This window comes from Mustela erminea, chromosome 8 (assembly GCF_009829155.1).
Source record: "Mustela erminea isolate mMusErm1 chromosome 8, mMusErm1.Pri, whole genome shotgun sequence".
Lineage (NCBI taxonomy): Eukaryota > Metazoa > Chordata > Mammalia > Carnivora > Mustelidae > Mustela > Mustela erminea.
Genome location: NC_045621.1, coordinates 80,735,847 through 80,749,471, shown reverse-complemented (window position 1 = coordinate 80,749,471; position 13,625 = coordinate 80,735,847). Strand labels below are relative to the sequence as shown.

Here is a 13,625-nt window from a genome sequence, read left to right as displayed (position 1 = left end):
TTCTGAGTGGAGGTAGAGTAGTGAGAGCAGAGAGACACAGAGTGACAGGAGTGTTTTTTCCTTTGTAGACCGTACCTATAATCTAACCAGCAGAAAATGGAAAGAGGCATAGAAGAATAAGAGGCAAGCAGCTCATTCCACATACCTTTTCAGGAATTTTTTGGAAGTTCCCATACCATCTTTCTGCTTATCTCTCATTTGTTAGAGCTTAGTCATATACCACACCTAGCTTCAATGGAGCTGGAGAAACAGTATTTTTGGCCAGGTGCATTAATAAATCAAATAAAATCAAGATTCTACTACTATGGAAGAAGGGACCATAGATACCAGCTAGGAAGTTGGCTGTTTGCCACCTGTATACAGTATGATCACAGCTATATGATTTTAAAACAGAAAAGGCCAGTGAGATGAGACACAGACATGAAGACATATGCATGTTGATGAGAATCTAGGACTGGAGAATGACCCAGAGGTTGGGAAATGGACAGGGAAGGGCAGGCCAGGTTAGGCAGTAAGTTGGGTGGGTTATGGGTGTTCATAAAAGTGTTGAGAAGTTAAGAATAAGAAAGGAAGGAACAAAGGTAGAGTAAATGGAGGTGGAGCAAATCAACTGGAAAAATGTTGAGACTGAGGGTCTGAATAAATGTGTTCCAAATCTATCTATCTATCTATCATATGTGTGTGTGTGTGTGTGTGTGTATACATATATATATATATATATATATATATTTCCCCCCCACCCCATTCTCTTTTGCTTAGCCCCCCTCACTGGCCACTTCTCCCATTTAGACTCTTACAGGTGTGACCATCCTCTCTCTTTTGAAACATTTGTCTCAACACTGAGTTAGTACTTATTTGTGTAATGTATAGATCGATGGCATAAGCTTCCTTAAAGTAGGCACACTGAACTGGTTATATCCCCATGCCTGGCGCAGTGCTTGGTACATAATAAAAAAGCCCAACAAACTGCTGAATTAATGAAGTGAAGATGTAGAAGACACGGTGATAGGAAAAGAATGCAGACAGAACGCATAACAACAAGGTCTGGAGCGGGGCCTTTCAAAGATAAAAGGTACGTGAATTTGTGAGGCATCACGTCTTTCCAGAACAGGCTTTGCTATAAGCAATTGTAAATCAGAAGATGCCAGTTTCCTTATAATAATAAATTATTCTTTTCTTTTCTACCAAAAGACAGATCTTACATATATTCTTTTACTTTATCTCTACTTGAATCATCTAGTCTCTGCCAGACCCTGGGCTCATTCTCTCCTACCCAGCCCCAGTCCTGTGACATAGATAAATAGGCATTACCTGAGTGGAGTCCAAAACCGCACTTCCGAGATTCACAGGAGGATGCAGTATTCCTTCCCATCTTACATTAGTGTTACTTATTGGCTGTATGATCTTGGAAAATTTATTTAACCGATCTATGCCTCTGTTACCTGAAGTGGGAATAATAAGCCCACACATCGGATTGTTGAAAGGATTATATGAGGTAATCCATGGAGATCTCTTAGCAATAACTGCCTCCTCACTTTGATTCAGCATATGTTAACAATTATTACTTGGTCATGAAACAGAATGGTAGGAGATGATGCTCACACTTTCCATGGGTAAGCGAGACCCTTCTCAATAATGGCTGCGCAAGAGAACTTCTGGGAGAAAGGACTCTAGCAGAGGGGACTGTGAGAAGGGAGGAGATGGGGTAGGCAAGGAGAGGGTTTTCCAAAGCTCCCCCAGCCAGTAAGTGGCAGTACCATGAGGTGGTAAGGAGAGAGAGGGTGGTGGAGTCCCACTCATACTGACTCCTGGGGAACTTTCAGGATTAAGTGGAAGGTAGAGATAATCTGACTTAAAAATTTGCTCACAGAGGGAGCAAAACACGGCTGTAACCACGTGAGTCATGGGTTCTGGAGAAAAAGCAACACTGACTCAAGGGATTGAAGAGAAGGGGAGTTTCCTTAAGGACTAGTTCCTGAATCAGCCAATGTTTGCCTAAGATAAAATAAACTGCACTTGCAAGTTGTGGTAGGCAAAAACAAAACACATAAAACCCTCAGACACAAACTAGATGAAGAAAGGAATTCACTGGTGCACATAACTGAAAAATCCAGGGGTAAGAAATTCTTTTTTTTGTTGTTGCTGTTGTGTTGTTGTTAAGGTTTTCTTTATTTATTTGAGAGAAAGAGAGGGAGAGAGCACAAGCTGGGGGAAGCGGCAGAGGGCAAGGGAGAAGCAGACTCCCTGCTGAGTAGGGAGCCCCACATGGGGCTCCATACATGGACCCTGAGATCATGACCTGAGCCGAAGGCAAACACTTAACCCACTAAGCCACCCAGGTGCCCCAGAAGCTCTTGACTTCTCTCTCTCTTTAATATGCATATAAAGAGCCAGGCGTGTTACACTCACACTTCATTCTAAGGCTCCCAGTGGTGACAAGAGAGTTGCAGTAGCCCCAGCCTCACAATATTTCTGTTTGGAGTCCAGCATGAAAGAAGACTGGCGACCTGACAGCTCCAACAAATCTGGGAGTCTCCGCATGACTGACATGCTTGTGAATTACTAATGGGCACATACAAAATAATGCTCTGGCCAAACCTGGGTCATGTGACACACTCCAGAGCTGAAAGTGGAATTAACTGCACGGTAACCACATGGACTGAGAGTGCGGAGGGGGTCAATCCCTAAACATAATACGTGGGCAGTCATGTTTGCTGGGCAGCCAGAAAAAATGTTTTCCACACTACCCATTGCCATGTGTCAGAGGCACTGCTAAAATGCTACTATGTTCTGTACAGTGGTAATCCTGAGAAAACATACCCTTGCTCTGGCATTAGGTATGAAATCCCCTTAAGAGTTAAAGGGTACCAGTAATTGTTTCACTCCAGCTTAGAGATGCTTAGCAGGGCTGTCCTACTCACTGGCATGTAATTCAGGCTGTTTTTTTTAGTGGTGAAGCCATTGTTCTCACCAACAGCTTTGTCCCTCTCTTACACTGCAAGCCGCTGGGGTCTACCCAGTGCCCTATGTAATGTCAGTATCAATACATGATTTTGTTCATGATTCATTGACTTAAGGGTTCTGTTTCCAGTCAGATCTGACACAGTCAGAAGCATCTGAGCTTCTGTTGGCTTCAAAATAGGAATTATAATTATTTTTGGCAAGTGTGAAATCATCGTAACTCATGTTCTTTGGAAACATATTTTGAACATCCTGCTGACTGGAAAGATGTATACAATCCCTCCACAGAGCAATTGCTCATTCAACAGTTACATTTTAAACGGAAACAAAATTTTAAGTAATTAATTTGGATCATTTACCAAGCGGCTTTTAGCAATTAGGTCCATGCTACTTTTCTTTTGAATATGGATTATTTTTCTAGAGCAGGGAAAGGAAATTTTCCCCCTTTCGATTGTAACTAAGGTGTCAGTTAGTCAGTTTAAGGTTGAGAAGCATCTGTTTAAATTTGAGGCATCTGAACCTGAGCTCTCATCCTGGATATTGGGAACGGGGTGTGTGTGTTTGAGAGAAAGAGACAGAGAGACAGGGACAGAGAATTATCAAAATTGATCAGTTCTCTGGGGAACATGGAATTCAGGGTGTTATAAGAAAATGCTAAGAAACAAAATCAAGGGGCGCCTGGGTGGCTCAGTGGGTTAAAGCCCCTGCCTTCGGCTCAGGTCATGATCCCAGGGTTCTGGGATCAAACCCCGCATCGGGCCCTCTGCTCAGCAGGGAGCCTGCTTCCCCCTCTTCCTCTGCCTGCCTCTCTGCTTCCTTGTGGTCTCTGTCAAATAAATAAAATCTTAAAAAAAAGAAAAGAAACAAAATCAAAGTCTGACCAAAATATGAATCTCAGAGAAATAAGCAGAGAGGCTGAAACCAAGCAGGGGGCAACAGGAAGTAAGATTAGTACAGATACTAATAATATCATACATAATATATTAATAATAATATCTGTATGATTCTATGTAATTATGAAGTAAGAACTATCTAAGTGTTTCACACAGGAATACATATTCTCTATTCTAGGCTACAGCTTTAATGAGGGTAGAGAATGCGTTTATTTTTTTGTAGGGCCCCTTGCTCAATAAATATTGTTGAATAAAATGAGGCTGGATTTGCCAAAACAAAACAAGTGGGGTAAGGCATGGAGGATCAGGAGCAGATACAGGGACAGTCACTGGGCAGCTAACTGAAATTGCTGACCCTTCCTATAGGGTCTCCCAGGCTTGGTTGTAGGTGAGGAGGGACTGTTCAAGCGTGTTAGAGCATATCAGACTGTACCCAGATTTTGTCCATGTTCCAAAGATAATTTTTTTTTCATTTTTTTAAAAAGATTTTATTTTTATTTATTTGACAGACTGAGATCACACGTAGGCAGAGAGGCAGGCAGAGAGAGAGGGGGGAAACAGGCTCCTTGCTGAGCAGAGAGCCTGATGTGGGGTTTGATCCCAGAACCCTGAGATCATGACCTGAGCTGAAGGCAGATGCTTTAACCCACTGAGCCACCCAGGTGCCCCCCAAAGATAATTTAAACTTTGATTTTCATTAAATCGGCCATCAAAAGGCAACTAACTGATGTCTGCGACATTATCGAATCGGTCCGTGTGTGTTGCTTTCTTTACCTTATCTTGCTCCCCCTCTCTGACCTCCCCTAACCGACTCACGCATTCCAGGGTATTCTGGGAATTCTAAAGTGGGTGCACTACATCTCTGCTTGCGGTAACACTGGGCGGAGTTTATTACCTCCTATTAGGCTTGTGTGGGGGTGTTTTTCTGGAGCTTTGAACTGGTAGCAACAATGGAGGTAACTGTCTTCAATATTTGAGTTGTTGTATATACCTACTTCTCTTCAGAATGCATGGCTCTTGATTTGTGCCAATTCAGCATGTCCCAAGAAACAGCCAGTTTAGTCTGCCAGGCCTGCGTTTAATCAGCAAGGAATTTTTCATTCCCTAGGAATACCTTCATGTCACACAGCTTCTATCATGATTTATTTGCTAAGCAAAGTGTCTTAGTAGTAAACTGAAATTTTTTAAAGGAAACACAACACATTCCTGGCTTGGGGGAATAGGAGTGAGGGGAAAAAGGCACCTCCAGACAAGAGACTATCACTTGAATACTTATTTTACAATGGAAATCAAGTTAATGAAAAATAAAACAACTGAAGCATGCTTTTCACTACTTCTGGAAGGCCATGTAGGTTCTGGAAAGTAATCTGGGATTTCATTATTGATGCATCATATAATGGTTTGATCACACAGTAACAGATAGTTTTCATTTGCAGGCTACCAAAACAATAATAACCTATTTGTGACAAAGAGAAACCTTGAGTGGCTGAAATTGCTAGGGATGGGGAAGTGGAGTATGAGTTGGGAAGGTTTCAATAGCAAAGCAGTATGAAAAGGGCCATTAACATTTTTCAGCTTATGAATAGTTGGGTTCTAGAGGGAGGCTGTGTGTAATTCTAGCTCTGCTACATACTAGCTGTGTGAGTTTGGATGAATTTTTAAAATTCTGTGTATCCCAGTTTCTTTATAAAGTGGAGATAATGTTTGTTCATGCTTCATAGAGTTATTGGGATGATAACTGAATTAATACAATGAAAAACCTTGGAACAATGCTCCAACTCATTGTAAATTTCAGTGCTTATTGCTACGAGTACTAACATTATTATTATATTCACATACACCTCTAAACTCTCCTTTGTAAATCGTTTTTCTTCTATTCCTTGTTTCATGAATCTGATTGGGTGTTAGTTGAAGATAGACTAGCCTTTTAGATTTCATCATCTTCATCAAGGCCAATCCTCAATCCTCAATCCAAGCAGAGGGAATTCAATTGCTCTCAAGTATCTCAGGCCCCTGCTTTTCATTTCTCTTCTGGGAGGGTTTGGGAGAAGAATATAGGCTTTGTGGTCCATGCATCCATCATATGCTGAACCAGTATATTCTGGTCTGGTTCTACACCAGTCAGTCTTGGTCCTGGGAAGATTTGAACTTACCTAGCTCTTCCATGAGAAGGTAGATAAGCCTACGATTTTAGAGGTATAAGATCAAGTCATTTGGTCATATTTTCTAATCTAGTTTTTATTAATAATGAAGCTGATATTTCTCCACCAATATGACTTCAATGTCTTCCTCAGTTGGTTTTGACTCAGGGAGAGAATAAAACATTTATTGGATCCTCAGATTCTCAAAACCTATTATGTGTAAGGTTAAAGGAGTTTACCGTAGGTGATACATTGATGATTAAGATACCTTCTCTTCCTTAGGGAGCTTGAAATCTAGAAAAAAAAAGACAACCTTTTTGTAAATAACTATAATACAAGATTAATACTTAAAATAATAAAAGAAAATTTTATGGGCAATTCAAAGGAGAGAAAAATCACTTCCAGACATTAAAAAAAAAAAAAAAAAAAAGCCCAAGGAAGAGATAGTATTTAAGGTGATTATTACTTTGGCAGATTGCACTGGGGAAGAGGAGAGAATTTTAAGCGAACAGCAATGACATAAAGGCAGAACATCGTGAATGTGTGTGTCGGGGGATGGTGAGGAGATATCTGTGGACAAACAATAAATAGTTCATTCTGGTTGAAATTTAGAGTATAAATAAGGAAGTAGGGGAAGAGGCTGGGCATGCATGGGCTATATAGCAGAAACCCATGCAAAGTTTTTCTATGGGACACTAACTTTAGAGGTGCATTTAATGAAGATTAATTAGGCAATGATACATAACATAGATTCAATTCAGAGACTGAAGAATGGGAGTAATTGGGGTGGAGTTTATTTCCTATCTGTTTGACTCTAAGTCTTGGTTTATCAATATCAAGCATATAACAAAGATTTATGTTAGAGGGATAAGACAATTAGCTCAGACTTATATATTGAGTGTGAGATGCCACAGGAACATTCAAGTGAATTACTGTAGTAACTTCTGGCTCCATTGTATCCTCCAAGTGGTAGGAAAATAGACCTTACCTCTTTATGGCAGGAAATACAAAGGATTTGTTGCTACTTTTAACCCATTATACCAGTTCTTCTATTTATTAGCTCTGTAACCTATGGCTTTTAAAACTTTCTCAGCCTTAGTTTCTTAATATGTCAAAAGGAAAATCTCATAGACTTCTGAAAGTAAGAGAAGATAACACATGGACCTAACTTGCACGGGTCCTAGAATGGGTAGGTTGCTAAGAAATGATAGCTATCACTATTGTCATTATCCTTACAGACAGGTTCAAATATTGGCTCTGTCATTTATTTGCTGTGTGATTATTTAGCCTCTTTAAACCTTGGTTGGCTCATTTCTATGGTCGTAAAAATTTAATGATCTATACCTAGAACTTCTCAAGATGGTAGTACTAATAGCTCCTAAAATTGTTGTGAAGATTTACTAAGTTCTTGAATATAAAGAAAGGCAGTGTGAGAATATGATCTGGTGGGTCAGTAAAAGTGGTCTGGCCTCAGGGACCAGCCCAACTTACTCTCTATTTAGATGACTTTGTGGAAGCTATAAGCCTTTCCACATCTGTTTTCTCATTGGAAAATGGGGGTCATATTAATGCCCAACTTCTAGAATTGTTGTGAGCACTAAATGGGATAATACAAATAAAGTGTCTCACATCTGACACCTAATAAGGGTTCAAAGCATAGTTTTTATTAATAGTTAGTGTTACCTTCCTAAATTGACATGAATCATGCATCAGTGTCTATCCTTGGGAGGAAGACATGGCTTAAGGTGAAGAGGAAGATTATAAATTCAGCACTAATTTTAGAGATAAGTGGATGATTGGGTAAGGAAGGTTAGAAACCCAGCTAAAAATGCCTTCTACAATAGAGATTGACTACCTCAAAACAAGAAATTCCCAAGTGGAACTGCTCCGAAGTTTAGCGCCACTGGCTTAATGATATCCCAAAAAACCTAGATTCTGTCTCTCCTTGTTAGCTTGTCTTCTTAGGCTATTTTCCCATCATGTCCCCAGTATCGGCAGCTTTAGTTTCAGGTGTCTTTAGGAAACGAATCTGAGGGATCATTAGTGGATCTCTTTGGGATGTGAGGGGGTTAGTACCTATTGATTTCAGGTTGGGGAGAAGACAACAGAGAAGCACCATTTCATACTTTGTTAAATAAGTGATACTCTAATGAGCTCCCTTGTAGAGGCCTCATTCCACATGTGTGAAGTATTTCTAGGATGATCAAGGAGATAGAGTGTTCCAAAGAGGGCACATTTTACGGTTGTCCAATCTTACAGATGGCATTACTGCTTTACTCTTCACTCTCATTAGTGGTATATAAAAGTAAAAATTTCCATACTTCTCATCCAAAATTTGGTAATGTCAAACTTCTAGATATTTGCTAATCTGGCAGATAAAAAATATATTTCATTGCTCTCTCAGTGTCATTTTCCTGATTATAAATGAAGGTGATCATCCTTTCAAATGTTTCTGGGTCATTTGCACTTAATTTTCTATGAGTTTCCTGCTCATAACTTTTGCTTGCTTTTCTGTTGGGCTGTTCATGTTTTCTCAATTTACAGAAATTCTTTATATAGTCTGGATACTACATGGCAATCCTTTGATGGCTATTTTTTTTTTTCTAAGTAGGTTCCATGCCTAACATGGAGCCCAGTGTGGACCCCAGTGTGGAACCCAATGTGGGGCTTGGACCCATATACCAAGGTCAAGACCTGAACGGAGATCAAGAGTCGGATGCTTAACCAGCTGAGCCACCCAGGTACCAGTGACTGCTATTTCTATCTTTTGTCTTTTTGCTTTGTTGAAGCTGTCTATGGTAGGAAACAACTTTTCATTTGCACAGAACTTTTTGCACTCTAAGGTTCTTGGGCTGTTTTCCTGGCAGTAATTAGTTATTTCATCTTTAGGATCAACCCTTTCCAAAGTTAATCCAGGAAGCTCCCTATACATTGTTACTTGTAGGGTAAAGAAAGAAAGACTCAACTCCTTAAACATAATTTAACCCCTGAGTCTGATGCCATCAAAACTCCCCCCGCCATGAGTCACTCCCAAGGGACTTTCTGGGAACTTGGATTTTAACTGAGCAAAGGGTATTATTATCCTGCTCAGACATATTAACCCATTAACATATTTACACTGATTGTGTTTTCTGGTTACATGTTTCTGCCATTCATTTGTATTGGAGGGAGCAAGGTGTTCAGGGAAAGTGAAGAACATCTGTAACACTGAGCCTGGCCCATGTTATTGAAGCACTTTCATGGAGGGCTTGAATAGCAAGAGGCAGCTTCAAGGCACATTTTCTCTTTGTCAGGTAGGGAGAAAGGAGAAAGACAAAAAGGAATATTCTCAAAACAAACTATGATTTTTTTTCCCCCTCCCTTTGACCAAAGTTCTTTTTGTCTTCTAATACTACTGGGCTACTTGCTAGGTCAGTACGAAAATGTGATAGTCTTCCACTGAAATTAGGTGGTATTTTGATTATTCCCTTATTAAAGCAGTTCTACAGTTAGGACTTAATCGATCCTTTTGAATATTCCTCACAAAAGAGTTATATGATAGAGAAAATCATTTGAGATTGAAAATGAAGGGACTACAAACAAAGTGGGATAAAAGGTTTGTCTTTTGCCATGTGTTAAGCTGCAAGAATTTATCCCATCCTTGTAACTGGTTTTAGTCTCTGAGAGAAAGAAATATTTAAAGAAAGCAGATGTTGATGAGTCACATTTAAGCTCTCATAGTTTGAAACACATGTTTTATTCGTGTATAGGGCTGTTGTTTGGAAGGTGGTTGGCTGAAATCCTCAACTAAAACCCTAAATGGTGGATTTTCCTATGCTGTCAATACCGAAGAAGTTGGGACTAGAACACTCCCAGCTCTTACGTCCTACACTTTTTTATGAGCTTTATGCCTTTTTTGCTTTTGCCCCTGTTATGTAGCTACCACATGATATTGTCCCCCAGACCCTTTTCTCCTCTGGTTACTTCTTGAAGTCACTGTTAAACCTTTAACAGTGAGGCACTTAGGAAGAAAGAGAAACTTTCAAAGTGGGAGAATGGGAGCAGTTCATTCACTGTTCAATAAATACTTGTAGATTTCTTACCATGTGTTGGACTAACCACCAAGAGACAGACTAACCAAATTATCATAAGCATGACTATAAAGACCCGTGCTAGGAAGTTTCCCTATAACAGAGGACTGAAGACCTGACCGAAGAGTCCCAACAAGCTTCTCTCAGGAAGAACCAATACCTGAGCTGAGATCTGAGGAGGAACAAGGGTTGCAAAGTGAAAGAAGGTAGGGGGGCAAAATCATTCCAGGAAGAACAACAAACATTCCCAGGGGGCCTGTAGCAGGAGGAAGCTCAGTGTGTTCAGGAGCTGGGTGGCAAGCGGATACATCCCCCAAGGTAGTTAGGAGAAAACAGACAGAACCGGGTAATGATTTGGATAACTGGAGATAGTTCTCTCTCTTGCTACGCTCTTCCTCCCTCTTTTTTTCCTAGCAGAGAATACTTTAGCCAGGCATTGTTTTAGCACTTTATATGTATTAACTCAACAATAGCCAAGTGAGTATGTGGTAGAATACATGAACTCATGACCCTACTGGAAAACCTCCTCTTAGACCTTTTCTGCCCCTCCATACACTGAGCTATCCTTAAGATAGCAGACAGTTTTTGTAGGGGCAAGCCCAGGATTATTTGAGAAAAGAAACAAACAAGCAAAAAAGATAAGGGTATATAAATACGTTTTGCTCATGCTGAGTCCCAAGGCATGGGACTTAAGGAGAAAACTACTGAAAACCACAACCCATTCATGTGTTATTTATTTAATGGTGATGTATAATATTTATTGAGTGCATATTGTGCCAAGTACTGTTCTGAATACTCCCAAATATTAGTTTATTTAATCTTCACACCTACGTCATTTTTATGGCTATTTTACAAATTAGAAAACCAAGAGAGATCTCCAAAGATGTACAGTTTTCAGCATTGATGGGAAGTGGGCACGGATCCCACCACCGGGTAGTCTGTCTTCCAAGTACTAGGCATCACTTGCTCATTTGCATGACTGTCAAAGCCTGCTACCTCCTAAAATCATTCTCTTCCTTCTCTAAAAGTCTCCCTTATTTGCATTAGGGAAGAAAGAGCCTCATGACAAACATAATACAGTCAAGGCACAGGGAAAATCTGGTGCATCTCTCTGTAAGAACGACCACTGAAATTGCCTTCACTTCAACAAGTAAGAACATGGAAGTCATTCTGTGGCCATTGAACGTGAAGTACTTAAGATATGCACCAAGCTACTATGTAACTCTAGATTCCGGAAATTGGTAATATGGAAACAGCTCCAAGGCTGCTTCTGAGCAGGGATTATAGTCAATCCTATACCACTAAAGTAATTACAGTAGAAGAAAGAAGGACCATTTTCAATAAAGTTGCAGAATTTCTCTAATTTGGATTAAGCATTTGTCATTTTCTTGGCATATGATTTTCTTTTCATCACCAAACTGTATGAGAAATCACGTGTTTCAAGTCTGCCTCACTTTCATTTGGGTTCAAATCAAATTCCATGGTATTCTTTTGGAAGAAGGGGTTTCCCTGAAGTTGAAGAATTTCTTTCACTTTTGTTGAGATCTAAAGAAGCAGGATTTCAGTTCCTCTCATCACTTTAATCACTTTCTTACTACTTTCTTCCTCTATCTTACTCCCCACCCAGCAGATAATAAAACATTTCTGTTGTATTTTTTATGTGCCAAACGCTGTTCTAAGCACTGCACACCTACTAACTCAACAACACCCTATGCGTATATGGCAGAGTATATGGGTCCAAAGGCAGAGAGGTTGGAAGACAGTGTGGTGGAAGCATACAAAAGATCTCTTCTAAATGCTTCTAGTCTCTCCAAAGGAGAAGCAGGCTATACTCATTTTACAGATGCGGGACCTAAAGTACAGAGAGAGTAAGCATTTTGTTCAAAACCACATAGCTGCAAAGTGGCAGAACCATGATTCAAATCCAAACAGTCTGACTGCAGAGTCCATACTCTTAGACTTCATGCTCCTGTAAAACTTCTCCTTGGTTAAATTCAACTCTATACTTCCCCCTGCCTGTCCTTGGGAAATTGAACATAATTGAACAAAAATGATCATGCTGAGTGTTCTCCCTTCACATTCAGGCCTTGACATAGTCCTGAAAGCCCACTTTACTTTCTAAGACAGTTCATTTGTGGATTATTTCACACCTTCTCTCTCTTCACACCTTTGCTGCCACTTCTCCAATCTTCATTCTGCTGAAGTGTTATTCCCCATTTCATTGAGAAGAAACAAAGAATCGGAAGAGAACTTCCATATGCTCCCACCAACACATCTTCTAATCTACTAGCTTTGGGTTCTATCAACACTGCCTGACTTTTTACCATGGGTGAATGTCTACACGCCTGTCTAAATCCAGTAGCTTCTTCTGGTACACTGCATCCCATTTCCTTACATTTTCTAGGATTGGTTTCTTTCAAATTTGTCCTCCTCCCTGTATCAATTTTCCCACCTACTAAGTTATTCCCATCAGTATAGATATTCTACAATATATCCTATATTAAAAACAAAAACAGACTTTCTGGGTTTCTGGGCTGGCATGTAAAGAGGTAGGTAACCGGGGCATCCGGTGGCTCAGTCAGTTAAGCATCTTCCTTCAGCTCGGGGTCGTGATCTTGAGATCTTGGGATCCAACTCCACTTTGTCAGGTTCCCTGCCCAATGGGGAGTCTGCTTATTCCTCTCCTTCTGGCCCCTCCTCCAACCCCTCCCCCCATAGTATGCCTGCATGGCTCCCAAGCACTCTCTCAAATAAATAGATAAAATCTTCTTTTTAAAAAAAGAGGTAGGTAATTATCAGTCTGTCCTAACAATAAGTAAAAAGCTGAATAAATTGAAAACTCAAAAACTTTTCTTAGATTCACCAGAGAGGTGAGGTTATACGCAAATCACTATCTCCAAATATGAGAGAAAGACAGGCAAATACAGAGAGTAACAACTTACTATAGCAGAAAACTGTGTAAGAACCGTTGTTGTGACAGGAAAACTTGAATTGTAATTGGTGAGTTACTGGAGGCTCAGTGTGGACAAGTCTGGGAGTTAAAAACTCCAGAGAGACTCAGTCCTCAGAGACCCCCAACAATTTTGTGAGTTTTATCTCTAGAAACTTGACTTGGTTCTCACAGTGAGTATCAGAGAAAAATCAGCTTGTGTTTCTGGCAGGGAGAAGAGAAAAGAAACTATTTTGCAAGAGCATTTTCTTCTTAACAAGGCCTGCCCACAAGAGAAACTATTTTATAGATCCTAAGCTACTGAGATTTTATCAGAAGGGAAATGCCCAATTCTAGCCAGCTCTAGCCTTCCACGGGGAAGAAGGGAAATACCCAACCCAATCCCTTCTAGGCGTCTACATGGGGGAAGGTAAGTAACCCACTCCAGCCCCCATTAGGCATCTTGTCCCACCTGGGGGGAAAATACTGAGATGCATTTGTGGAGTTCACAATTTAGAGGGATTTACAAAAGACTGAGGCCTAGTAGGACTATAGAACACTTTCCCTTACTACCTTACACCTTACTACCACATTACTAAAGTCCTATTTACTATAGTTAATTTTACCTAGT

General features: G+C 40.2%; 1 long non-coding RNA gene across 1 annotated transcript; it reads left to right on the top strand.

Moving 5' to 3' along the window:
* The first annotated feature begins 2,047 nt into the window (after positions 1-2,047).
* Positions 2,048-11,085, top strand: LOC116597878. The gene is made up of 3 exons (XR_004288826.1): positions 2,048-2,116; positions 8,607-8,736; positions 9,745-11,085. It is a non-coding gene; the product is annotated as an uncharacterized LOC116597878 (long non-coding RNA).
* The last annotated feature ends 2,540 nt before the right edge of the window (positions 11,086-13,625 follow it).